Source organism: Osmerus eperlanus, chromosome 26 (assembly GCF_963692335.1).
Source record: "Osmerus eperlanus chromosome 26, fOsmEpe2.1, whole genome shotgun sequence".
NCBI lineage: Eukaryota > Metazoa > Chordata > Actinopteri > Osmeriformes > Osmeridae > Osmerus > Osmerus eperlanus.
In genome coordinates, this window is record NC_085043.1 from 110,931 (window position 1) to 124,574 (window position 13,644).

Genomic DNA, 13,644 nt, shown 5'->3' on the forward strand with positions numbered 1-13,644 from the left:
AAAAGGGCGGGAAAACGCCACCGGCCGACAGGGCTCCGCCCACACCCCCTTTTTTTCACTAGCTTTTCTCTTTGACACGCTTAGAAAGAGTGCACCCTTCCCGGAGACGCTGCAATACCGGGGCGATGCGCGGAGCGGACGGAGCGAGCCCCTGTTCCGACTCCCTGTTGCAAAAATCCGTTTAATATGTTGTCCTCGCATGGAGGACATATCAGATATTAAACTGATAAGAACAGATACTACACTTGATCTTAGCCAAAAGGCCGAGAAGCGATGACCGCATTATCGGACGCCCCCCGCGCGCGGACCCTCCGTGCACCGGCTGGGCCACTCGGTCGCCACACCAAGAACGGCCGAAACTACGGAAGCGGAAAGCCCAGGCCAGAAGCCGCAGAGGAAGCGGGGACGGAAGCGGAAAGCCCAGGCCAAAAGCCGCAGAGGAAGCGGGGACGGAAGCGGAAAGCCCAGGCCAAAAGCCGCAGAGGAAGCGGGGACGGAAGCGGAAAGCCCAGGCCAAAAGCCGCAGAGGAAGCGGGACGGAAGCGGAAAGCCCAGGCCAAAAGGCAACAGAATTGAAACGGCTACAGAAGAAGCAAAGACAAAAGCCTTACCCGCACGCACGCACGCACGCACGCACGCACGCACGCACGCACCTAACCCCAAAGCCAAGCAGGGACGGAAGCCGAAAGCCAAGGCCAAAAGCCGCAGAAGAAGCGGGGACGGAAGAGGAAATCAAAGGAAAAGGCAACAGAATTGAAACGGCTACAGAAGATGCAAAAACAAAACCTGCCTTGCACGCACGCACGCACGCACGCACGCACGCAACCCCAAAGCCAACCTTACCCTGCTTTTGTCACACGTCCATCAGGCTCTGCCCTCCCTCGGGCAAAGCCTCCCAAAAATACCACGTTCCACTCGTCGGCGTTCCCCTCCACGGAAGTCTTTAGTAAAAGGCGAAAGGCTTGTGCGTGCTGAAGGGGAACCAGAGTGCCGATTTGAAACGGCCCAAACGGCCTACCCCCAACCCCTCCGTTGGCCCTGACTCACCCGTCCGCGGCGGCGAACCGCATCCTTATCGGGAAAAAAAGGCGCGGAAACGCCACGGGCCTGCGGAGGGGCTCGGCCCGCCCGCCCGCTTGGCTTCTCTTTTATCGCCGCAATTTCTCCATTTCACGTATCGCTTTTTCTCGATTAAGATCCCTACGTGTTTATCGTATGCGCCTTCCAGCCAGTCGACTCCGTGTTGGTGTGGGCTGACACGGCGATAAAAAACTCATTCCGATTGCCTTCCCATTTTTCACCTCGGCCGCTGACTGTCAGCCAGTTCTCTCTCTCTCTCTCTCTCTCTCTCTCTCTCTCTCTCTCTCTCTCTCTCTCTCTCTCTCACTCACTCACTCACTCACTCACTCACTCACTCACAGCCCCCCCCCCTTTGAGGTCACTCACCTCACTTTTTTTTTTTTTTTTTTTTATATCTAAAAGGGCGGGAAAACGCCACCGGCCGACAGGGCTCCGCCCACACCCCCTTTTTTTCACTAGCTTTTCTCTTTGACACGCTTAGAAAGAGTGCACCCTTCCCGGAGACGCTGCAATACCGGGGCGATGCGCGGAGCGGACGGAGCGAGCCCCTGTTCCGACTCCCTGTTGCAAAAATCCGTTTAATATGTTGTCCTCGCATGGAGGACATATCAGATATTAAACTGATAAGAACAGATACTACACTTGATCTTAGCCAAAAGGCCGAGAAGCGATGACCGCATTATCGGACGCCCCCCGCGCGCGGACCCTCCGTGCACCGGCTGGGCCACTCGGTCGCCACACCAAGAACGGCCGAAACTACGGAAGCGGAAAGCCCAGGCCAGAAGCCGCAGAGGAAGCGGGGACGGAAGCGGAAAGCCCAGGCCAAAAGCCGCAGAGGAAGCGGGGACGGAAGCGGAAAGCCCAGGCCAAAAGCCGCAGAGGAAGCGGGGACGGAAGCGGAAAGCCCAGGCCAAAAGCCGCAGAGGAAGCGGGACGGAAGCGGAAAGCCCAGGCCAAAAGGCAACAGAATTGAAACGGCTACAGAAGAAGCAAAGACAAAAGCCTTACCCGCACGCACGCACGCACGCACGCACGCACGCACGCACGCACCTAACCCCAAAGCCAAGCAGGGACGGAAGCCGAAAGCCAAGGCCAAAAGCCGCAGAAGAAGCGGGGACGGAAGAGGAAATCAAAGGAAAAGGCAACAGAATTGAAACGGCTACAGAAGATGCAAAAACAAAACCTGCCTTGCACGCACGCACGCACGCACGCACGCACGCAACCCCAAAGCCAACCTTACCCTGCTTTTGTCACACGTCCATCAGGCTCTGCCCTCCCTCGGGCAAAGCCTCCCAAAAATACCACGTTCCACTCGTCGGCGTTCCCCTCCACGGAAGTCTTTAGTAAAAGGCGAAAGGCTTGTGCGTGCTGAAGGGGAACCAGAGTGCCGATTTGAAACGGCCCAAACGGCCTACCCCCAACCCCTCCGTTGGCCCTGACTCACCCGTCCGCGGCGGCGAACCGCATCCTTATCGGGAAAAAAAGGCGCGGAAACGCCACGGGCCTGCGGAGGGGCTCGGCCCGCCCGCCCGCTTGGCTTCTCTTTTATCGCCGCAATTTCTCCATTTCACGGATCGCTTTTTCTCGATTAAGATCCCTACGTGTTTATCGTATGCGCCTTCCAGCCAGTCGACTCCGTGTTGGTGTGGGCTGACACGGCGATAAAAAACTCATTCCGATTGCCTTCCCATTTTTCACCTCGGCCGCTGACTGTCAGCCAGTTCTCTCTCTCTCTCTCTCTCTCTCTCTCTCTCTCTCTCTCTCTCTCTCTCTCTCTCTCTCACTCACTCACTCACTCACTCACTCACTCACTCACAGCCCCCCCCCCTTTGAGGTCACTCACCTCACTTTTTTTTTTTTTTTTTTTTATATCTAAAAGGGCGGGAAAACGCCACCGGCCGACAGGGCTCCGCCCACACCCCCTTTTTTTCACTAGCTTTTCTCTTTGACACGCTTAGAAAGAGTGCACCCTTCCCGGAGACGCTGCAATACCGGGGCGATGCGCGGAGCGGACGGAGCGAGCCCCTGTTCCGACTCCCTGTTGCAAAAATCCGTTTAATATGTTGTCCTCGCATGGAGGACATATCAGATATTAAACTGATAAGAACAGATACTACACTTGATCTTAGCCAAAAGGCCGAGAAGCGATGACCGCATTATCGGACGCCCCCCGCGCGCGGACCCTCCGTGCACCGGCTGGGCCACTCGGTCGCCACACCAAGAACGGCCGAAACTACGGAAGCGGAAAGCCCAGGCCAGAAGCCGCAGAGGAAGCGGGGACGGAAGCGGAAAGCCCAGGCCAAAAGCCGCAGAGGAAGCGGGGACGGAAGCGGAAAGCCCAGGCCAAAAGCCGCAGAGGAAGCGGGGACGGAAGCGGAAAGCCCAGGCCAAAAGCCGCAGAGGAAGCGGGACGGAAGCGGAAAGCCCAGGCCAAAAGGCAACAGAATTGAAACGGCTACAGAAGAAGCAAAGACAAAAGCCTTACCCGCACGCACGCACGCACGCACGCACGCACGCACGCACGCACGCACCTAACCCCAAAGCCAAGCAGGGACGGAAGCCGAAAGCCAAGGCCAAAAGCCGCAGAAGAAGCGGGGACGGAAGAGGAAATCAAAGGAAAAGGCAACAGAATTGAAACGGCTACAGAAGATGCAAAAACAAAACCTGCCTTGCACGCACGCACGCACGCACGCACGCACGCAACCCCAAAGCCAACCTTACCCTGCTTTTGTCACACGTCCATCAGGCTCTGCCCTCCCTCGGGCAAAGCCTCCCAAAAATACCACGTTCCACTCGTCGGCGTTCCCCTCCACGGAAGTCTTTAGTAAAAGGCGAAAGGCTTGTGCGTGCTGAAGGGGAACCAGAGTGCCGATTTGAAACGGCCCAAACGGCCTACCCCCAACCCCTCCGTTGGCCCTGACTCACCCGTCCGCGGCGGCGAACCGCATCCTTATCGGGAAAAAAAGGCGCGGAAACGCCACGGGCCTGCGGAGGGGCTCGGCCCGCCCGCCCGCTTGGCTTCTCTTTTATCGCCGCAATTTCTCCATTTCACGTATCGCTTTTTCTCGATTAAGATCCCTACGTGTTTATCGTATGCGCCTTCCAGCCAGTCGACTCCGTGTTGGTGTGGGCTGACACGGCGATAAAAAACTCATTCCGATTGCCTTCCCATTTTTCACCTCGGCCGCTGACTGTCAGCCAGTTCTCTCTCTCTCTCTCTCTCTCTCTCTCTCTCTCTCTCTCTCTCACTCACTCACTCACTCACTCACTCACTCACTCACTCACTCACAGCCCCCCCCCCTTTGAGGTCACTCACCTCACTTTTTTTTTTTTTTTTTTTTATATCTAAAAGGGCGGGAAAACGCCACCGGCCGACAGGGCTCCGCCCACACCCCCTTTTTTTCACTAGCTTTTCTCTTTGACACGCTTAGAAAGAGTGCACCCTTCCCGGAGACGCTGCAATACCGGGGCGATGCGCGGAGCGGACGGAGCGAGCCCCTGTTCCGACTCCCTGTTGCAAAAATCCGTTTAATATGTTGTCCTCGCATGGAGGACATATCAGATATTAAACTGATAAGAACAGATACTACACTTGATCTTAGCCAAAAGGCCGAGAAGCGATGACCGCATTATCGGACGCCCCCCGCGCGCGGACCCTCCGTGCACCGGCTGGGCCACTCGGTCGCCACACCAAGAACGGCCGAAACTACGGAAGCGGAAAGCCCAGGCCAGAAGCCGCAGAGGAAGCGGGGACGGAAGCGGAAAGCCCAGGCCAAAAGCCGCAGAGGAAGCGGGGACGGAAGCGGAAAGCCCAGGCCAAAAGCCGCAGAGGAAGCGGGGACGGAAGCGGAAAGCCCAGGCCAAAAGCCGCAGAGGAAGCGGGACGGAAGCGGAAAGCCCAGGCCAAAAGGCAACAGAATTGAAACGGCTACAGAAGAAGCAAAGACAAAAGCCTTACCCGCACGCACGCACGCACGCACGCACGCACGCACCTAACCCCAAAGCCAAGCAGGGACGGAAGCCGAAAGCCAAGGCCAAAAGCCGCAGAAGAAGCGGGGACGGAAGAGGAAATCAAAGGAAAAGGCAACAGAATTGAAACGGCTACAGAAGATGCAAAAACAAAACCTGCCTTGCACGCACGCACGCACGCACGCACGCACGCAACCCCAAAGCCAACCTTACCCTGCTTTTGTCACACGTCCATCAGGCTCTGCCCTCCCTCGGGCAAAGCCTCCCAAAAATACCACGTTCCACTCGTCGGCGTTCCCCTCCACGGAAGTCTTTAGTAAAAGGCGAAAGGCTTGTGCGTGCTGAAGGGGAACCAGAGTGCCGATTTGAAACGGCCCAAACGGCCTACCCCCAACCCCTCCGTTGGCCCTGACTCACCCGTCCGCGGCGGCGAACCGCATCCTTATCGGGAAAAAAAGGCGCGGAAACGCCACGGGCCTGCGGAGGGGCTCGGCCCGCCCGCCCGCTTGGCTTCTCTTTTATCGCCGCAATTTCTCCATTTCACGTATCGCTTTTTCTCGATTAAGATCCCTACGTGTTTATCGTATGCGCCTTCCAGCCAGTCGACTCCGTGTTGGTGTGGGCTGACACGGCGATAAAAAACTCATTCCGATTGCCTTCCCATTTTTCACCTCGGCCGCTGACTGTCAGCCAGTTCTCTCTCTCTCTCTCTCTCTCTCTCTCTCTCTCTCTCTCTCTCTCTCTCTCTCTCTCTCACTCACTCACTCACTCACTCACTCACTCACTCACAGCCCCCCCCCCTTTGAGGTCACTCACCTCACTTTTTTTTTTTTTTTTTTTTATATCTAAAAGGGCGGGAAAACGCCACCGGCCGACAGGGCTCCGCCCACACCCCCTTTTTTTCACTAGCTTTTCTCTTTGACACGCTTAGAAAGAGTGCACCCTTCCCGGAGACGCTGCAATACCGGGGCGATGCGCGGAGCGGACGGAGCGAGCCCCTGTTCCGACTCCCTGTTGCAAAAATCCGTTTAATATGTTGTCCTCGCATGGAGGACATATCAGATATTAAACTGATAAGAACAGATACTACACTTGATCTTAGCCAAAAGGCCGAGAAGCGATGACCGCATTATCGGACGCCCCCCGCGCGCGGACCCTCCGTGCACCGGCTGGGCCACTCGGTCGCCACACCAAGAACGGCCGAAACTACGGAAGCGGAAAGCCCAGGCCAGAAGCCGCAGAGGAAGCGGGGACGGAAGCGGAAAGCCCAGGCCAAAAGCCGCAGAGGAAGCGGGGACGGAAGCGGAAAGCCCAGGCCAAAAGCCGCAGAGGAAGCGGGGACGGAAGCGGAAAGCCCAGGCCAAAAGCCGCAGAGGAAGCGGGACGGAAGCGGAAAGCCCAGGCCAAAAGGCAACAGAATTGAAACGGCTACAGAAGAAGCAAAGACAAAAGCCTTACCCGCACGCACGCACGCACGCACGCACGCACCTAACCCCAAAGCCAAGCAGGGACGGAAGCCGAAAGCCAAGGCCAAAAGCCGCAGAAGAAGCGGGGACGGAAGAGGAAATCAAAGGAAAAGGCAACAGAATTGAAACGGCTACAGAAGATGCAAAAACAAAACCTGCCTTGCACGCACGCACGCACGCACGCACGCACGCAACCCCAAAGCCAACCTTACCCTGCTTTTGTCACACGTCCATCAGGCTCTGCCCTCCCTCGGGCAAAGCCTCCCAAAAATACCACGTTCCACTCGTCGGCGTTCCCCTCCACGGAAGTCTTTAGTAAAAGGCGAAAGGCTTGTGCGTGCTGAAGGGGAACCAGAGTGCCGATTTGAAACGGCCCAAACGGCCTACCCCCAACCCCTCCGTTGGCCCTGACTCACCCGTCCGCGGCGGCGAACCGCATCCTTATCGGGAAAAAAAGGCGCGGAAACGCCACGGGCCTGCGGAGGGGCTCGGCCCGCCCGCCCGCTTGGCTTCTCTTTTATCGCCGCAATTTCTCCATTTCACGGATCGCTTTTTCTCGATTAAGATCCCTACGTGTTTATCGTATGCGCCTTCCAGCCAGTCGACTCCGTGTTGGTGTGGGCTGACACGGCGATAAAAAACTCATTCCGATTGCCTTCCCATTTTTCACCTCGGCCGCTGACTGTCAGCCAGTTCTCTCTCTCTCTCTCTCTCTCTCTCTCTCTCTCTCTCTCTCTCTCTCTCTCTCTCTCTCACTCACTCACTCACTCACTCACTCACTCACTCACTCACTCACAGCCCCCCCCCCTTTGAGGTCACTCACCTCACTTTTTTTTTTTTTTTTTTTTATATCTAAAAGGGCGGGAAAACGCCACCGGCCGACAGGGCTCCGCCCACACCCCCTTTTTTTCACTAGCTTTTCTCTTTGACACGCTTAGAAAGAGTGCACCCTTCCCGGAGACGCTGCAATACCGGGGCGATGCGCGGAGCGGACGGAGCGAGCCCCTGTTCCGACTCCCTGTTGCAAAAATCCGTTTAATATGTTGTCCTCGCATGGAGGACATATCAGATATTAAACTGATAAGAACAGATTTTTTTTTTTTTTTTTTTTTTTTTTTTCTTCTAAAAAAAAAGAAAAAGAAGTATTGATCAATTCGTAAAAACTTTCAAATAAAAGACAATCCACAAGACAGTCCGATACAAGTACAGAATCCCCACAAGGGGGTACAGGACAAAAGCCGCCGAGGCGGCGCACATAACAATTGCCCCCTAGGGGGTTACAAGTGGAAGTCCAAGTTCGACGGGGTCCATCTAGGCTTCCGCCCCGATGGCTCCGTCTCCCTCTCCTCCCGTCGTCCTCGCCAGTGGAGTCGAGCGACTGGCCCTCTGCCCTCTATCGCGACGGCCCCTGGGAAGGCACCATCCCTTCGCCACTTCTCCCAGGCTGCCCTTCGGCGAGGATTTCCTATCCTCTTGCGAGGATTCCAAATCCTGGTAGTCCGGCCCTCCGTCCGTCCAACCGTTGGTTCCCTCCGGCGGCCTGGCCCGCCTCTGGGTTACCAGCAACGTTGGGTGCCGAAGCACCCAACGTTCTGAAAAGGGGACAAGTCCCCGTCTGGCGTCGGGGCCGAAACCCCCAGGCAAACGACCGCTTCGACCCACCCCCGTCACCGGATCCCTATCAGGCGATCCAGTATCGACGGGGGCGGGCCAATATCTGCTCGATATGAGCAGATACTCACTTGATCTTAGCCAAAAGGCCGAGAAGCGATGACCGCATTATCGGACGCCCCCCGCGCGCGGACCCTCCGTGCACCGGCTGGGCCACTCGGTCGCCACACCAAGAACGGCCGAAACTACGGAAGCGGAAAGCCCAGGCCAGAAGCCGCAGAGGAAGCGGGGACGGAAGCGGAAAGCCCAGGCCAAAAGCCGCAGAGGAAGCGGGGACGGAAGCGGAAAGCCCAGGCCAAAAGCCGCAGAGGAAGCGGGGACGGAAGCGGAAAGCCCAGGCCAAAAGCCGCAGAGGAAGCGGGACGGAAGCGGAAAGCCCAGGCCAAAAGGCAACAGAATTGAAACGGCTACAGAAGAAGCAAAGACAAAAGCCTTACCCGCACGCACGCACGCACGCACGCACGCACGCACGCACGCACGCACCTAACCCCAAAGCCAAGCAGGGACGGAAGCCGAAAGCCAAGGCCAAAAGCCGCAGAAGAAGCGGGGACGGAAGAGGAAATCAAAGGAAAAGGCAACAGAATTGAAACGGCTACAGAAGATGCAAAAACAAAACCTGCCTTGCACGCACGCACGCACGCACGCACGCACGCAACCCCAAAGCCAACCTTACCCTGCTTTTGTCACACGTCCATCAGGCTCTGCCCTCCCTCGGGCAAAGCCTCCCAAAAATACCACGTTCCACTCGTCGGCGTTCCCCTCCACGGAAGTCTTTAGTAAAAGGCGAAAGGCTTGTGCGTGCTGAAGGGGAACCAGAGTGCCGATTTGAAACGGCCCAAACGGCCTACCCCCAACCCCTCCGTTGGCCCTGACTCACCCGTCCGCGGCGGCGAACCGCATCCTTATCGGGAAAAAAAGGCGCGGAAACGCCACGGGCCTGCGGAGGGGCTCGGCCCGCCCGCCCGCTTGGCTTCTCTTTTATCGCCGCAATTTCTCCATTTCACGTATCGCTTTTTCTCGATTAAGATCCCTACGTGTTTATCGTATGCGCCTTCCAGCCAGTCGACTCCGTGTTGGTGTGGGCTGACACGGCGATAAAAAACTCATTCCGATTGCCTTCCCATTTTTCACCTCGGCCGCTGACTGTCAGCCAGTTCTCTCTCTCTCTCTCTCTCTCTCTCTCTCTCTCTCTCTCTCTCTCTCTCTCTCTCTCTCTCACTCACTCACTCACTCACTCACTCACTCACTCACAGCCCCCCCCCCTTTGAGGTCACTCACCTCACTTTTTTTTTTTTTTTTTTTTATATCTAAAAGGGCGGGAAAACGCCACCGGCCGACAGGGCTCCGCCCACACCCCCTTTTTTTCACTAGCTTTTCTCTTTGACACGCTTAGAAAGAGTGCACCCTTCCCGGAGACGCTGCAATACCGGGGCGATGCGCGGAGCGGACGGAGCGAGCCCCTGTTCCGACTCCCTGTTGCAAAAATCCGTTTAATATGTTGTCCTCGCATGGAGGACATATCAGATATTAAACTGATAAGAACAGATACTACACTTGATCTTAGCCAAAAGGCCGAGAAGCGATGACCGCATTATCGGACGCCCCCCGCGCGCGGACCCTCCGTGCACCGGCTGGGCCACTCGGTCGCCACACCAAGAACGGCCGAAACTACGGAAGCGGAAAGCCCAGGCCAGAAGCCGCAGAGGAAGCGGGGACGGAAGCGGAAAGCCCAGGCCAAAAGCCGCAGAGGAAGCGGGGACGGAAGCGGAAAGCCCAGGCCAAAAGCCGCAGAGGAAGCGGGGACGGAAGCGGAAAGCCCAGGCCAAAAGCCGCAGAGGAAGCGGGACGGAAGCGGAAAGCCCAGGCCAAAAGGCAACAGAATTGAAACGGCTACAGAAGAAGCAAAGACAAAAGCCTTACCCGCACGCACGCACGCACGCACGCACGCACGCACCTAACCCCAAAGCCAAGCAGGGACGGAAGCCGAAAGCCAAGGCCAAAAGCCGCAGAAGAAGCGGGGACGGAAGAGGAAATCAAAGGAAAAGGCAACAGAATTGAAACGGCTACAGAAGATGCAAAAACAAAACCTGCCTTGCACGCACGCACGCACGCACGCACGCACGCAACCCCAAAGCCAACCTTACCCTGCTTTTGTCACACGTCCATCAGGCTCTGCCCTCCCTCGGGCAAAGCCTCCCAAAAATACCACGTTCCACTCGTCGGCGTTCCCCTCCACGGAAGTCTTTAGTAAAAGGCGAAAGGCTTGTGCGTGCTGAAGGGGAACCAGAGTGCCGATTTGAAACGGCCCAAACGGCCTACCCCCAACCCCTCCGTTGGCCCTGACTCACCCGTCCGCGGCGGCGAACCGCATCCTTATCGGGAAAAAAAGGCGCGGAAACGCCACGGGCCTGCGGAGGGGCTCGGCCCGCCCGCCCGCTTGGCTTCTCTTTTATCGCCGCAATTTCTCCATTTCACGTATCGCTTTTTCTCGATTAAGATCCCTACGTGTTTATCGTATGCGCCTTCCAGCCAGTCGACTCCGTGTTGGTGTGGGCTGACACGGCGATAAAAAACTCATTCCGATTGCCTTCCCATTTTTCACCTCGGCCGCTGACTGTCAGCCAGTTCTCTCTCTCTCTCTCTCTCTCTCTCTCTCTCTCTCTCTCTCTCTCTCTCTCTCTCTCACTCACTCACTCACTCACTCACTCACTCACTCACAGCCCCCCCCCCTTTGAGGTCACTCACCTCACTTTTTTTTTTTTTTTTTTTTATATCTAAAAGGGCGGGAAAACGCCACCGGCCGACAGGGCTCCGCCCACACCCCCTTTTTTTCACTAGCTTTTCTCTTTGACACGCTTAGAAAGAGTGCACCCTTCCCGGAGACGCTGCAATACCGGGGCGATGCGCGGAGCGGACGGAGCGAGCCCCTGTTCCGACTCCCTGTTGCAAAAATCCGTTTAATATGTTGTCCTCGCATGGAGGACATATCAGATATTAAACTGATAAGAACAGATACTACACTTGATCTTAGCCAAAAGGCCGAGAAGCGATGACCGCATTATCGGACGCCCCCCGCGCGCGGACCCTCCGTGCACCGGCTGGGCCACTCGGTCGCCACACCAAGAACGGCCGAAACTACGGAAGCGGAAAGCCCAGGCCAGAAGCCGCAGAGGAAGCGGGGACGGAAGCGGAAAGCCCAGGCCAAAAGCCGCAGAGGAAGCGGGGACGGAAGCGGAAAGCCCAGGCCAAAAGCCGCAGAGGAAGCGGGGACGGAAGCGGAAAGCCCAGGCCAAAAGCCGCAGAGGAAGCGGGACGGAAGCGGAAAGCCCAGGCCAAAAGGCAACAGAATTGAAACGGCTACAGAAGAAGCAAAGACAAAAGCCTTACCCGCACGCACGCACGCACGCACGCACGCACCTAACCCCAAAGCCAAGCAGGGACGGAAGCCGAAAGCCAAGGCCAAAAGCCGCAGAAGAAGCGGGGACGGAAGAGGAAATCAAAGGAAAAGGCAACAGAATTGAAACGGCTACAGAAGATGCAAAAACAAAACCTGCCTTGCACGCACGCACGCACGCACGCACGCACGCAACCCCAAAGCCAACCTTACCCTGCTTTTGTCACACGTCCATCAGGCTCTGCCCTCCCTCGGGCAAAGCCTCCCAAAAATACCACGTTCCACTCGTCGGCGTTCCCCTCCACGGAAGTCTTTAGTAAAAGGCGAAAGGCTTGTGCGTGCTGAAGGGGAACCAGAGTGCCGATTTGAAACGGCCCAAACGGCCTACCCCCAACCCCTCCGTTGGCCCTGACTCACCCGTCCGCGGCGGCGAACCGCATCCTTATCGGGAAAAAAAGGCGCGGAAACGCCACGGGCCTGCGGAGGGGCTCGGCCCGCCCGCCCGCTTGGCTTCTCTTTTATCGCCGCAATTTCTCCATTTCACGTATCGCTTTTTCTCGATTAAGATCCCTACGTGTTTATCGTATGCGCCTTCCAGCCAGTCGACTCCGTGTTGGTGTGGGCTGACACGGCGATAAAAAACTCATTCCGATTGCCTTCCCATTTTTCACCTCGGCCGCTGACTGTCAGCCAGTTCTCTCTCTCTCTCTCTCTCTCTCTCTCTCTCTCTCTCTCTCTCTCTCTCTCTCTCACTCACTCACTCACTCACTCACTCACTCACTCACAGCCCCCCCCCCTTTGAGGTCACTCACCTCACTTTTTTTTTTTTTTTTTTTTTATATCTAAAAGGGCGGGAAAACGCCACCGGCCGACAGGGCTCCGCCCACACCCCCTTTTTTTCACTAGCTTTTCTCTTTGACACGCTTAGAAAGAGTGCACCCTTCCCGGAGACGCTGCAATACCGGGGCGATGCGCGGAGCGGACGGAGCGAGCCCCTGTTCCGACTCCCTGTTGCAAAAATCCGTTTAATATGTTGTCCTCGCATGGAGGACATATCAGATATTAAACTGATAAGAACAGATACTACACTTGATCTTAGCCAAAAGGCCGAGAAGCGATGACCGCATTATCGGACGCCCCCCGCGCGCGGACCCTCCGTGCACCGGCTGGGCCACTCGGTCGCCACACCAAGAACGGCCGAAACTACGGAAGCGGAAAGCCCAGGCCAGAAGCCGCAGAGGAAGCGGGGACGGAAGCGGAAAGCCCAGGCCAAAAGCCGCAGAGGAAGCGGGGACGGAAGCGGAAAGCCCAGGCCAAAAGCCGCAGAGGAAGCGGGGACGGAAGCGGAAAGCCCAGGCCAAAAGCCGCAGAGGAAGCGGGACGGAAGCGGAAAGCCCAGGCCAAAAGGCAACAGAATTGAAACGGCTACAGAAGAAGCAAAGACAAAAGCCTTACCCGCACGCACGCACGCACGCACGCACGCACGCACGCACCTAACCCCAAAGCCAAGCAGGGACGGAAGCCGAAAGCCAAGGCCAAAAGCCGCAGAAGAAGCGGGGACGGAAGAGGAAATCAAAGGAAAAGGCAACAGAATTGAAACGGCTACAGAAGATGCAAAAACAAAACCTGCCTTGCACGCACGCACGCACGCACGCACGCACGCAACCCCAAAGCCAACCTTACCCTGCTTTTGTCACACGTCCATCAGGCTCTGCCCTCCCTCGGGCAAAGCCTCCCAAAAATACCACGTTCCACTCGTCGGCGTTCCCCTCCACGGAAGTCTTTAGTAAAAGGCGAAAGGCTTGTGCGTGCTGAAGGGGAACCAGAGTGCCGATTTGAAATTGAAACGGCCCAAACGGCCTACCCCCAACCCCTCCGTTGGCCCTGACTCACCCGTCCGCGGCGGCGAACCGCATCCTTATCGGGAAAAAAAGGCGCGGAAACGCCACGGGCCTGCGGAGGGGCTCGGCCCGCCCGCCCGCTTGGCTTCTCTTTTATCGCCGCAATTTCTCCATTTCACGTATCGCTTTTTCTCGATTAAGATCCCTACGTGTTTATCGTATG

General features: G+C 56.8%; 17 non-coding genes and 1 pseudogene across 17 annotated transcripts; all 18 read right to left on the reverse strand.

The window, feature by feature from the left end:
* Positions 1–84: 84 nt before the first annotated feature.
* Positions 85–275, reverse strand: LOC134013174 (U2 spliceosomal RNA). The gene has a single exon (XR_009928694.1). It is a non-coding gene; the product is annotated as a U2 spliceosomal RNA (small nuclear RNA).
* A 598-nt stretch (positions 276–873) lies between these two features.
* Positions 874–991, reverse strand: LOC134013354 (U5 spliceosomal RNA). Its single transcript, XR_009928844.1, has one exon. It is a non-coding gene; the product is annotated as a U5 spliceosomal RNA (small nuclear RNA).
* Positions 992–1,561: 570 nt separating this feature from the next.
* On the reverse strand, positions 1,562–1,752 carry LOC134013175 (U2 spliceosomal RNA). Its single transcript, XR_009928695.1, has one exon. It is a non-coding gene; the product is annotated as a U2 spliceosomal RNA (small nuclear RNA).
* A 598-nt stretch (positions 1,753–2,350) lies between these two features.
* On the reverse strand, positions 2,351–2,468 carry LOC134013355 (U5 spliceosomal RNA). The gene has a single exon (XR_009928845.1). It is a non-coding gene; the product is annotated as a U5 spliceosomal RNA (small nuclear RNA).
* A 570-nt stretch (positions 2,469–3,038) lies between these two features.
* On the reverse strand, positions 3,039–3,229 carry LOC134013176 (U2 spliceosomal RNA). The gene has a single exon (XR_009928696.1). It is a non-coding gene; the product is annotated as a U2 spliceosomal RNA (small nuclear RNA).
* A 602-nt stretch (positions 3,230–3,831) lies between these two features.
* On the reverse strand, positions 3,832–3,949 carry LOC134013356 (U5 spliceosomal RNA). Its single transcript, XR_009928846.1, has one exon. It is a non-coding gene; the product is annotated as a U5 spliceosomal RNA (small nuclear RNA).
* Positions 3,950–4,511: 562 nt separating this feature from the next.
* LOC134013177 (U2 spliceosomal RNA) lies at positions 4,512–4,702 on the reverse strand. Its single transcript, XR_009928697.1, has one exon. It is a non-coding gene; the product is annotated as a U2 spliceosomal RNA (small nuclear RNA).
* Positions 4,703–5,292: 590 nt separating this feature from the next.
* On the reverse strand, positions 5,293–5,410 carry LOC134013357 (U5 spliceosomal RNA). Its single transcript, XR_009928847.1, has one exon. It is a non-coding gene; the product is annotated as a U5 spliceosomal RNA (small nuclear RNA).
* A 570-nt stretch (positions 5,411–5,980) lies between these two features.
* LOC134013179 (U2 spliceosomal RNA) lies at positions 5,981–6,171 on the reverse strand. The gene has a single exon (XR_009928699.1). It is a non-coding gene; the product is annotated as a U2 spliceosomal RNA (small nuclear RNA).
* A 586-nt stretch (positions 6,172–6,757) lies between these two features.
* LOC134013358 (U5 spliceosomal RNA) lies at positions 6,758–6,875 on the reverse strand. Its single transcript, XR_009928848.1, has one exon. It is a non-coding gene; the product is annotated as a U5 spliceosomal RNA (small nuclear RNA).
* A 578-nt stretch (positions 6,876–7,453) lies between these two features.
* LOC134013247 (U2 spliceosomal RNA) lies at positions 7,454–7,659 on the reverse strand (annotated as a pseudogene).
* Positions 7,660–8,889: 1,230 nt separating this feature from the next.
* On the reverse strand, positions 8,890–9,007 carry LOC134013359 (U5 spliceosomal RNA). The gene has a single exon (XR_009928849.1). It is a non-coding gene; the product is annotated as a U5 spliceosomal RNA (small nuclear RNA).
* Positions 9,008–9,579: 572 nt separating this feature from the next.
* Positions 9,580–9,770, reverse strand: LOC134013180 (U2 spliceosomal RNA). The gene has a single exon (XR_009928700.1). It is a non-coding gene; the product is annotated as a U2 spliceosomal RNA (small nuclear RNA).
* Positions 9,771–10,360: 590 nt separating this feature from the next.
* On the reverse strand, positions 10,361–10,478 carry LOC134013361 (U5 spliceosomal RNA). The gene has a single exon (XR_009928851.1). It is a non-coding gene; the product is annotated as a U5 spliceosomal RNA (small nuclear RNA).
* A 568-nt stretch (positions 10,479–11,046) lies between these two features.
* Positions 11,047–11,237, reverse strand: LOC134013181 (U2 spliceosomal RNA). Its single transcript, XR_009928701.1, has one exon. It is a non-coding gene; the product is annotated as a U2 spliceosomal RNA (small nuclear RNA).
* Positions 11,238–11,823: 586 nt separating this feature from the next.
* Positions 11,824–11,941, reverse strand: LOC134013362 (U5 spliceosomal RNA). Its single transcript, XR_009928852.1, has one exon. It is a non-coding gene; the product is annotated as a U5 spliceosomal RNA (small nuclear RNA).
* Positions 11,942–12,508: 567 nt separating this feature from the next.
* LOC134013182 (U2 spliceosomal RNA) lies at positions 12,509–12,699 on the reverse strand. Its single transcript, XR_009928702.1, has one exon. It is a non-coding gene; the product is annotated as a U2 spliceosomal RNA (small nuclear RNA).
* Positions 12,700–13,293: 594 nt separating this feature from the next.
* Positions 13,294–13,411, reverse strand: LOC134013363 (U5 spliceosomal RNA). Its single transcript, XR_009928853.1, has one exon. It is a non-coding gene; the product is annotated as a U5 spliceosomal RNA (small nuclear RNA).
* Positions 13,412–13,644: the final 233 nt, after the last annotated feature.